This window comes from Spinacia oleracea, chromosome 3 (genome assembly GCF_020520425.1).
Source record: "Spinacia oleracea cultivar Varoflay chromosome 3, BTI_SOV_V1, whole genome shotgun sequence".
Classification (NCBI taxonomy): domain Eukaryota; kingdom Viridiplantae; phylum Streptophyta; class Magnoliopsida; order Caryophyllales; family Amaranthaceae; genus Spinacia; species Spinacia oleracea.
Genome location: NC_079489.1, coordinates 106,670,459 through 106,682,426, shown reverse-complemented (window position 1 = coordinate 106,682,426; position 11,968 = coordinate 106,670,459). Strand labels below are relative to the sequence as shown.

Genomic DNA, 11,968 nt, shown 5'->3' with positions numbered 1-11,968 from the left:
AATGTCTTTATCTTCCCCTAAAGTAGCTCAGTCGCGATCTCGGGAAGGAAAATTGTCATGTTCTAGATATGAGAGAGTCAATGCCAAGGATCCATACCACTCATGCAATGTGTTTGAGAAATAGGCTAGAAAAATCAATCGCTAGAAAAATCAATATCCTCACACATAGGTAGCAATACTATCCTCTCTGGTTTCAAATCAGTAGAGAGAGCGACACCGTCTTACCATAAACCAAGATTTCAAGAAACATGCTCTCCAAAGTTCTACCGACTACCTTTAGATGAAAACCCTTGACTCGGCCCTAGACATCCGAAACCGTGCACACCTCTACCAATTAGGAATAAAACCCTTCAAAACAACAAGTTCCAATTTCATTATGCCCGAATCAAGAATAAAAACCTAAAAAGAATGAAAAACTTGCCTTGACTTAAAGAAAGAATTAAAAGAAAATAAAAATAAAATAAAATAACGAAAATCAAAGAAAGTAAAGAAAATCAATGAAAAACAAACAAGAAATATTACAAATCACGCATTCATTCATATAGAGTTCATCATAGCAACCAAACAATCAAGTTTTATTCCCCCAAGCTTGAATTAGGTCGTGTCCTCAAGTCCTAACACAAAAACAAGGGGAGGTACAGCTAACCATCTAACCAATGCCCCAATCATGAAATATGCCTAATCCCCAAAGGATGCAAAAGAGTTAGAAAGATATTACAGGAAGTATCGTGGGAGCAAGTTCCGCAAAGAACCCAAATAACAACCAAATTCACCAAATGAACCGCCGGGCAAGGGCAATGGTGGACTAAATGAGCTCCACATGGAGGAAGCGTGAGACAAACACACCCAAAAACCACGGGTTGCCTCCCGGAAGCGCTTTTTTAACGTGACTAGCTTGACGACTCCCCCCAATTGCATGGGGGAAAGAGAGAAATATCACCAATACACGGGTTGCCTCCCGAAAGCGCTTCTTTAACGTCACTAGCTTTACGGTGCCCCCTAAATTCATGGGGGGTCCATGAGATCCATAATGAAAAACGTGCCGTGAGAGTCACCAACATAGTATTTCTTAAGTCAATGCCCATTGACCTTAAAGTTGTCGCCATCATTTCTCCATATTTCAATGGCACCATGGGGAAAAACCTTCACGACCTCAAAAGGAACACTCCAACCAGACTTTAGCTTGCGCGGAAACAACTTGAGTCTAGAGTTGTAAAGGAGGACCTTCTCCCCTTCCCCAAACTCCCGCTTTTCAAGTCGAGCATCATGGCATTGCTTAGAGCGGGCCTTATATATGCTAGCTGAATCGTAAGCGTTCATACAAAGCTCCTCAAGCTCGTGGAGATCAAGTAGGCGTTGCTAGCCCGCATAAGTGAGCTTCAAGTTTAAGGTCCTGATGTTCCACAAAGCTCTATGCTCGAGCTCAACCGCAAAGTGACAATTCTTGCCATAGACTAACTTATATGGGGTCATCCCAATCGGGGTTTTGAATGCCGTTCGATACGCCCACAAAGCGTCATCAAGCTTGATAGCCCAATCATTCCGGTTCTTCACAGCCGTCTTCTCAAGGATAGATTTTATCTCATGGTTGGTGACCTCTACTTATCCACTTGTTTGGGGATGGTACCCCAAACCAACCTTGTAGTGCACAACATACTTCTTCAAAAGATCTTTGACTTTCCCATGAGCAAAGTGGGATCCTCCATCACTTATTACAGCTCTAGGGACTCCAAAACGAGGGTAAATAATCTTTTTGAAGAGAGAAAGCACCACCTTATGATAATTGGTAGGGGAGGCGACGACTTCTGCCCATTTGGATACATAGTCAATAGCCACAAGGATATACAAGTTGCCATAGGAAGAAGGAAAAGGACCCATGAAATCAATTCCCCAAACATCGAATACCTCCAACTCTATGATAGGAGATTGGGGCATCTCTTGCCTCTTAGAAACATTTCATGTTCGTTGGCAACGATAACAAGTCTTGAAAAAAGCCCAAGCATCCCAAAATAAGGTGGGCCACCATAGCATACTTTGTAACACTTTGGAGGCGGTTTTATCCCCTCCCATGTGCCCTCCACAAGGAGAGGAGTGGCACATGTGGAGGATATTAACGACCTCATTGATAGGGTGTTTTTCCGTCGTTGAAAGATCAACACCTCACCAAACAAAATTTGTAAAACCGCTAGACTAACCGGCTATATGAACTATAGCGGCAAGTATAGGGATCGTCCCATAGAAACGGTGGTTATCGAGTTGAGATATTATGCTAGTTCGAACAAGAATTGGTTTGAATTATCACTAAGAAACTAAAACTAACAATTGAGCGAAATTGAATCAAGATAGGGAAACGTTAGGGAGTCGGAGATAGGCTAGGGAAATCGGGGGAAATGAACTAAACTATCAAGCAATGATGATCATGCAATGACTTGGCAAATAGGCAAATATCATCAAGTGATGAACCCGCCACCTCTCGGATAGGGTACGCTAAGCGTCCAATCTACGGAAGAGCTTTCACCTAATCCTAGACTAAATAAACTTGCATATAATAGGCGCAACTATTTGCTTACACAAGATAGGCTCACAATATAATCTCTTGCCAAACCTAACCTATGCTTCCAATTGAATCTAATCGAATAGCATTTGCAACTACCACTCAATTAGGCATGGATATCCTATCACCAAATAATATTTAATCACATTAATCAATCAACAATCAATCATCAATTTCCCCTAATTAAGCCCCTAGATTCTCCCCTTTCCCTAACCTAGTTTTACTCACTAATCATTCTAGAAATTAAGAAATCCATTAATTCTAGGCTAGCAAGCATGAAATTGAAGGATTGGAAAGAGAGAATCAAAGAGTAGAACAACCAATTGAACAATCAACTAGAAAATTAAGAATCAAAGTAACTAAAGTCAAGGCAAAGAAGAATTCAAGAATTAAAGGAATTCAAGAACAATCAACAATCATAACAAGAACAAGAAGTAAGAAATTGAATTGAATTGCAAGAAATTAGAAGAAGAGTTTAAGAAATAATAACTTGATGCTTCAATGGAGGAGAGTTTCTCTCTCTAGAAATGCTGAAAATCTACTTTGAGATTCTAAAAATGTAAACTAAAATTCTACCCAAAATAAAATAAATGAAAAATCTATTTATAAGTTTCCCCAAATAGAAGCCGAAATTCAAAAATATGCAGCTCGCGCAGCCATTCGGTCACACATACCCTCTGTGCGACAGAACAAAAGAGAACCTGTTCGACCAAATTTAATCCTGTGCGAGCGAAGGCAGCAAAGAAAAATTCCTTCGTCATGTGCGACCGAAAGAGAAATCCTGTTCGGTCGAATGGTTTTTCTTTGGCTCATGTCTCCTTTGCAGTTTGATTCGGTCGAACAGAAAGACTTGTTGGGCGCACAACTTTTGTGTGGTCGAACACAATAACCTGTGCGGTCGTTTACCAATTTTGGGGCATTCTGTCTCCAAATATCCATTTTGTGCGACCGAACAAGAAGGAACGTTCGGTCGCACAGAACTGCAGATTCCTTGATGCCATCAGCCCTCCTCTGTTAGGGCGCACAAGTAACAACTCGATCGCACAAGCCCTATTTTGGCTCAATTCTACTTGTTTTCCATCACTTTTCATCATAATCACCTATAAAGCACAAGATGGAAAGAAACTTATAAAAATCACACAAAAAGCTATAAAAACTATAAAAAAGCATAACAAACTAACATGAAATCCTATCCTAGGAGCGACATAAATGTCGCTCATCAAACTCCCCCAAGCTAAGCGTTTGGTAGTCTCTAGCAAACAAAACTCAATTAGGGAAGAATGAGCAACTACTCAAATTCCAAAAATCTACAAAAACAAAATTTATCAAATCTAATAAAAGCAAGACCTAAAGAGAAATAAACCAAGAAAAGAAAGAAAGAAAAGAAAAAGAAAAGAAAGAGAAAAGAAAAGAAATGAAAGCAAAATTAAACTACAGAATCCAAGATAGGGGCCTTTATTATGGAACGAGTATAAAAGAACACTAATATAACTAACCAAATAAATGAGTACACGCTAACGAATGTCCTAAATCGAGTGAAAGATTCAAGTGCCAAGCAAAGAGAACTTAAGGGTGAACACTAATCAATTCCCCTTCAACCGAGCATACCACGTCAAATCTCTAGATCCTTTCCACCCTTGAGAGTAGCGTCTCGAGACACCGCGAAGGCGCCGGAGAAAACAAGATTAGGCTACCCGACATCTTAGCATGACAATCCCATTCCATAAACTTGACCAAATCCTCCCTCCACCGAAAATGACTCAACTCAAAAGGGTCAAGAGGACTTTTTAGGGTGTAACGTAAGCTAGGGGTAAGGTGTGGAACAAATTTGGTAATTTGGTGCTCATACCTAAAGTGAAGCTCAATGATAGAACTCAACTCAAGCAAATCGAACCAAAAACAAATTCATACCACTTATTTGGGGTACCCCCAAGCTTATTCAACAATAATTCTAAACTACAACTCTTTTTGCACTTTTCTTGATTTGATTTTTTTTTTTTTTTGTGTTTCAATTGAAACTTTCCTCATGCCTTGTTTTTCTCTATTTTTAGCTTTTTCAAAACTTTACTCTCTTTTTGCTTTTGCATCATTTATTCACTATATACAACATTTTTCCCAAACTTGCCATTCAATACCAACAACAATCATTCCTCAACTTGCATAATCATTCATAACCAACAAACATCATAACTCAAAGCTTCACTATAACTTCTAAGGGTGAAAATAAAATAAGGGCTATTAGGCTTGTAATGTGCTCATAAGAAATGAACGGAAAAGGCGTAAATGGCTAGCAAGGGGGCAAATGCAAACAAAAAAATATATGGAAAATAGAAAATAAAGTCCTAAACTAAAAAGAAAAACAGTCACCGAAAGAAATGCCTCTATCGTCCCCTGAAGTAGTTCGGTCGCGGTCTCGGGAAGAAAATAGTCAAATTCGGGAGATAAGAAAGTCAATGCCAAGGATCCAAGCCACTCAATATATGTATATGTGTTTGGGCTAATTTGAACATGAACCTCACATGGGAGAAAATACTACTCTTTCCGGTTTTAAGTCACTAGAGAGATCGACACCATCTTACCACAAGCCAAGGGTTCAAGACGCATGCTACCCAAAGTTCAACCAACTTTCTTAACACCTAAATCCTAGATTCGAACCAAGACATTAAAAACCGTGTAAACATCTACCAATTAGGAATAAAAGCATTCTCGTCTACAAGTTCCAATTTTAGTTGCCCAAATCAAGAATATTGCCTAAGAAAACCTAGAAAAAACTTGCCTTGACAAAAAGGAAAGGAAAAAAGAAAGAAAAAGAAAGAAAAAGGAAGAAAATAAGAAAACACACCAACAAAGGAAAACAAACGAAAAGAAAAGAAACTAAAAGAAACTAAAATCAAACTAAATCAAACTAAAAACAAAGAAACTAACATATACAAGTGCACATAATGGTATGATTTCCAAGACATGAGCATCACAAATAGGCAACTACACAACAAAACTCCCCCCAAGCTATAATTAGGCCATGTCCTCAAGGCCTAAAACTAAACAAGGAGGGGCACAACTACCCATCCAACCAATGCCCCATATGCAAGATGCCCGTCCCAAAGAATGCATGTGAGATAGAAGGATATTACCGGATATGTCGTGGGAGCAAGTCCCGCAAAGAACCGGTAAAAACCGAACAAACTCACCAAAATATCGACGAATAAGGCATTGGTGGAAAGCATGAACCCACAACAATAAAACCGTACCAAAATCATGCATAGAAGCCGCGGGGTGCCTCCCGGAAGCGCTCGTTTAACGTCAATAGCTTGACGAATCCCCCCAAATTCATGGGGGGTCTTTTTGGTCCAAGGAAGCAAAAGAGCCAATAGAGTCTCCCAAGTAATAGTGCTTGAGCCGATGCCCATTCACTTTGAAGGACCCGGAATCATCATTCCGAATCTCGATTGCACCATGGTGGAAGACCCGAACAACATCGAACGGACCGCTCCACCGGGATTTGAGTTTTCCCGGGAACAACTTCAAGCGGGAGTTATAAAGGATGACCTTCTCCCCCTCCTTGAACTCCCTCTTCTCAATCTTGGCGTCATGATATTGTTTAGAACGGGCTTTGTAAATACTGGCCGGGTCATAGGCATTCATGCGGAGCTAAGGCAAGTCAAATTCGGGCGCCGACCCACAAAACCGAGCATGCCGGGCCCTGTCCCGTAAAACCGGAATTCAAAACCCGAGACAGGCTTGTTTTTAGACGCTAAATGATGCCTTAACCTCCAAGCAAATACAAAACTCCAAACCTAGTACTATTCGTACAACATGTACAACACTACAAGACGAAACAAGGACGGAGTCCGCGTCCTTGCTTTGGCGGCATTCAAGCCACGTCAGCAGCGCACTGCGCTGGTCCAGCGCCCTGCGCTGGCGTGTGCTGGCGCCTTGCACCCATTCCCCGTATAAAAACCCCTCATTTTCAGCATAATGAGGAGGAGAACAATACAACGTCGTAATTTTGACATTACGCCTCAAAATACAACTCAAAAACTCCTCAAAAACACATACAAAATTCCTAAATTCAAAAGCAATTGGGAGCTCTTCCCTAAACCTAACCAGGTAAATCCGAATCCCATTCTAATCAATTATGTTGCTTTGATTTCAAAATGATTAGAAAGTTGGTGTTTTTTAATCATTAAAAACACCACTTGCAACAATCATACATGTTTACCAAAAATACTAACTTTTTGAAAATACAAAATGCAAACTTTCAAGATTCTAGGATGTCCAAAGTTGTATACAATCACCTCTTTGGACTAGAATCACCTTCAAATATAGGGTAATCAAAGATGACACCTTTTAACATTTAAAGGTTTAGTCTTTTGAGATTCAAAACTCCATTTTTCAATATACAAGTTCAAGTTTTCAATTTTCAAGATCCTACCATGTTTAGGGTTGTTCATGGTTACTTCCCTAAACTAGGATCCTTTCAAGTTCAAATTTCAATTATTTCAAGTTCAAAACTTCAATATTCAAGCTTTCAAGTTCAAGTTTAACATGCAAAATCTAGGATATTGGGGTTGAGCAACCTCTCCCAAGTTGAGATTTTTGGCTTTGAATTCGTGTCGGGCGCACGTATTTTTAAGTAGCCGCTTGGCGTTCGAATCTCATGTGCCCAAGTACAAATTTCAATTATGCACCTTTCAATATTGCAATTTCAATATCGCACCTTTCAATACCGCAATTTCAATATCGCACTTTCAATACCGCACTTTCAATACCGCAATTTCAATACGGCAATTTCAATTCCGCACTTTCAATTCCGCATCTTTACTTGCCTAGTCCATTTCTAGGCAATGTGGACCTACTCCCTAGTCCTTTTCTAGGGGGTCTTGTATTTACTAATTCCGCACTTTATTTCGTATTGTGATGTTGCTTTATTTGCTTTATTGCTTTCATCACCGCACATGTTAAATACAACAAAATACAAACGTTACATCACGCTTAACAAAGATAATTTCTTGGACAAACCGGCCTTAGGTTCCTTAAATCAATCTTTAAAGAAAAGTGACCACCATACAATTACAGATTCTATTTGCTCTAAATACAAACCCACATAGTCTAATCTAGTGTATATTTTCGAAAAAATGTTGTGCCAACGTACTTGAATATTTCTAAAGCTCGCGGAATAAGCATTTTGTTCCCGTGCCCGGATCTCACCCATCCATTTCCAGGATTCAAAGCCCTATCCAAAATAGAGTCACTTGCGGTCTTTCCAAACGAGACTTTAAACAATGTTTGGTGGCGACTCCTTCGAGGTACAAAAATTCTATGGTTTTCTAAAGAACCGCCCCTCTTGTAGAACGGGAAACAAGTTTTTTGCACAAAAAAAGCCCCATACAGTATTCCATCATTAAAGTGAATTGTTTTGTTGTTGGGTTGTATTCCGTAGGACTCATACATGTCTAAGTAGATGATGAAAATTCAGGTACCCGTTATTTTACTGAAGTCATAGATCTGTAGTCTATTTTCTCCTGCTTAGTAAGTGGTATTCGGAAAAAAAAGTGCAAAGATGCTCAATTTCAAGCAATTTTCCAGAAAATAAGTATTACTTGATTATAGCTGAGAAGAAAAAGTTTCAATTCTTCAGAAGGTTAAGGCGTTGGGAACATCAAAGGAGTCTAACAGAGGAAGATTGAACTACCTGATCATAATCAATATAACCAGTGCTTTCGTCCAATCTGTATGGCATTGTCTCAAAAAATATAGACACATCAGATATCTTCTTGGTGTCTTTTTGCAACATAATAATTGAAGTTATTAGCTACTCACAAAAAAAATTAGGGGTTAGGTTCAATCTTCTTTTCTCACATCTTGAAGGCTTGTCTTCAATGCATTGAGTCATTGACCCTAGAAGTTATTTTTGCTATCACAGTTCACTGTTATGGACATAATGGACACCTTAATGAATATAATAAGATGGCCACATCATTAAATAGCCTAAACTGAGCAACTTTCTCTCTAGTAAAGTAGTTGCTGCTTGATGAGCGTACCCAAAAGTTGATATTGTGCATATGATTTGTCCTAGATTTGTTTGCAATAAATGTTTTGATCGATCTATCTAACTGCATCAGCAAAGAGGAGTGGTATTTGTGATCCTTGTATCTTTCTATAGTCGTCAATACTGCTGATCTCTGTGCCTGGTTTCTTTTTTTTTCCTTGAGACTTGAGCAATATCTGTTTATGTGCCTAGTGTCTACAAGAGTGTGTATCAAGCTATGAAATTCAATTGTTGTATTTGTTAGAGTTACTGAGTTAGTTCTGTCATGAGTTGGAATAGTTTTTAGGGACTCAGGTGCTATGTTTACCAATGGAAGGACTTGGTTGATATATTGGTATTTTTGGTTGTGACCACACTAATGTTCAGGGGCATGAATGTTTTTTGCCCTTGTCATCTGAATTCACTACATTTTTGTTTGATGTTACTGATTGGAATTTCAACTACGAGAAGGGAGTTGGTTCTGAGTTCTAGTTGTTTACTTGGGTCCACCTTATCCGTTTCTGCTATAAGTAATTTACTTTTTAGAACATCTGATCCAGTTTCTATTAGACTCCTGATGAGCGACATTTATGTCGCTCCTAGGATAGGAGTTCATATTAGTTGTTATGCTTTTTTATAGTTTTTATAGCTTTTTGTGCGATTTTTATAAGTTTCTTTCCATCTTGTGCTTCATAGGTGATTATGATGACAAGTGATGGAAAACAAGTAGAATTGAGCCAAAACAGGGCTTGTGCGATCGAGTTGTGACTTGTGCGCCCGAACAGAGGAGGGCTGATGGCATCAAGGAATCTGTTGTTTTGTGCGACCGAACTTTCCTTCTTGTTCGGTCGCACAAAATGGATTTTTGGAGACAAAATGCCCCAAAATTGGTAAATGACCGCACAGGTCTTTCTGTTCGACCGCACAAAAGTTGTGCGCCCACACAGGTTTTTCTGTTCGACCGAATCAAACTGCAAAGGAGACATGAGCCAAGAAAACACCATTCGACCGAACAGGATTTCTCGTTCGGTCGCACATGACGAAGGAGTTGTTCTTCGCTGCGTTTGCTCGCACAGGGCTTAATGTTTGCTCGAATGGCTTTCTTATGTTCGATCGCACAGAGAGTATGTGCGACCAACTGGCTGCGCGGGCTGCATATTTTCGAATTTCGGCTTCTATTTGGGGAAACTTATAAATAGATTTTTCTTTTATTTTATTTGTGTAGAATTTTAGTTTAACATTTTAGAATCCCAAAATAGATTTTCATAGCAATTTCTAGAGAGAAGAACTCTCCTCCATTAAAGCATCAAGTTGTAATTTCTTAAACTCTTCTTCTAATTTCTTGCAATTCAATCCAATTTATTACTTCTTGCTTATGTTGTGATTGTTGATGGCTCTTTAATTCCTTTAATTCTTGAATTATTCTTGTGTTTACTTTAGTTACTTTGATTCTTAATTCTCTAGTTGATTGTTCAATTGATTGTTCTACTCTTTGATTCTCTCTTCCTAATCTTGCAATTTCATGCTTGCTAGCCTAGAATTAATGGATTTCTTGATTCTTAGAATGATTAGTGAGTAGAATTAGGTTAGGGAAAGGGGAGAATCTAGCGACTTAATTAGGGGAAATTGATGATTGATTGTTGATTGATTAATGTGATTAAATATGATTGAGTGTAGATACAAATGCTATTCGATTAGATTCAATTGGAAGCATAGGTTAGGTTTGGTAAGAGATTGTGAGCCTATCTTGTGTAAGCAAGTAGTTGTGCCTATTATATGCAAGTTAATTTAGTCTAGGATTAGGCGAAAGCTCTTCCTTAGGCTAGGTTGCTTCGCGTGCTCCATCCGATAGGTGTCGAGCACGTCATTTGATGCTATTTGCCTATTTGCCAAGTCGTTGCATGATCATCATTTCTAGATAGTTTAGTTCATTTCCCCCGATTTCCCTAGCCTATCCCTAACTCCCTAACGGTTCCTTTTCTTGATTCAACTTCGCATAATTGTTAGTTTTAGTTTCTTAGTGATAATTCAAACCAAATTCTTGTTCGAACTAGCTTGACATCTAAACTCGATAACCACCGTTTCTATGGGACGATCCCTACACTTGCCGCTATAGTTCATATAGCCGGTTAGTCTAGCGGTTTTATAAATTTTGTTTGGTGAGGTGTTGAGCTTTCAACGACGGAAAAACACCCTATCAAAATGGCGCCGTTGCCGGGGAACGGTCGTTGTTATTGAGTTTAGTTGAGACTAGTTTATCATTAGAAAATACAAAAACATTGCAATTTTTCTTAGCTTTCTTTTTCCTTGGCATTACTCACGGTTTTCTTGAGTTTGTATGCTTGTTACGGGGCGTGCTCGTCAAAGGACCCTCCATCCTCTTGACCTCGAATTGGAAAGGACACTTAGGAGATCAAGGCGTGTTCGGTCTAGCTCATCAAGCCACAACAGATTCGAATCGTTGAGTGTAGGCGTAGAGCAAAAAGAGAGTGAGCAAGCTTTTGAGACTATGGCGCTCCCGGTTAAGAACTTGGGAATACCGGGGGCATTTGAAGCAACATGCGGTATTCAAGCCCCCACAATGAGTGCCAACAACTTTGAGATCAAGCCCGCCTTGATCAACTTGGTTCAAAGCCACCCCTTTTGTGGGAAGAGCAACGAGTCACCTCACGAACACCTCAAACAATTCGAGCACTATTGTGACACAATCAAGCACAATGGTGTCACATCGGACTACGTGAGGTTGACCTTGTTTCGTTTCTCACTACTTGGGCGAGCTAGTGAGTGGCTTGACAAGGAGGTCAAGCCCAACTCACTTCGCACTTGGAACGAGGTGACTAGTGCGTTCTTGAGCAAGTTTTACTCGCATGGGAAGACGGCGGAATATCACCACAAAATTCAATCCTTTGAGCAAAGGCGAGACGAGTCACTTTTTGAAGCTTGGGATCGTTTTAAGGAGTACCAATGGGAATGCCCTCATCATGGGATCCCTAAGTGGTTGTTACTTCAAACCTTCTACTTGGGGTTGAGCCTAAGTTCAAAGACAAGTCTAGATGCGGGCGCGGAAGGTCCCATCATGAACAAAATCGAGGATCAAATTGAAGAGATAATTGAGGACGTGGTCCAAAATTATCAAGCTTGGCACGTTGGTGCAAGGGACTATGATGGCAAGGGAAGGAGTGATGATGGTAAAGGATCGGTTTATGCTATGGAGCAAGCTAGGATCATTGAGAAGCTTAGCTCGAGGTTGGAGAAACTTGAAAGCTCGCCAAGCCAACCACCATCTCCATTTACGGGAAGAGAAACAAGCCACCACCATCACCATATACAATTACATCACCTTCGGCCACTCTTCTCACAAAGGGGAAGAGCAAGGTTAGTTCCTA

General features: G+C 39.8%; 1 non-coding gene across 1 annotated transcript; it reads right to left on the bottom strand.

Moving 5' to 3' along the window:
* Positions 1–11,467: 11,467 nt before the first annotated feature.
* LOC130471026 (small nucleolar RNA R71) lies at positions 11,468–11,570 on the bottom strand. Its single transcript, XR_008931722.1, has one exon. It is a non-coding gene; the product is annotated as a small nucleolar RNA R71 (small nucleolar RNA).
* Between the last annotated feature and the right edge of the window lie 398 nt (positions 11,571–11,968).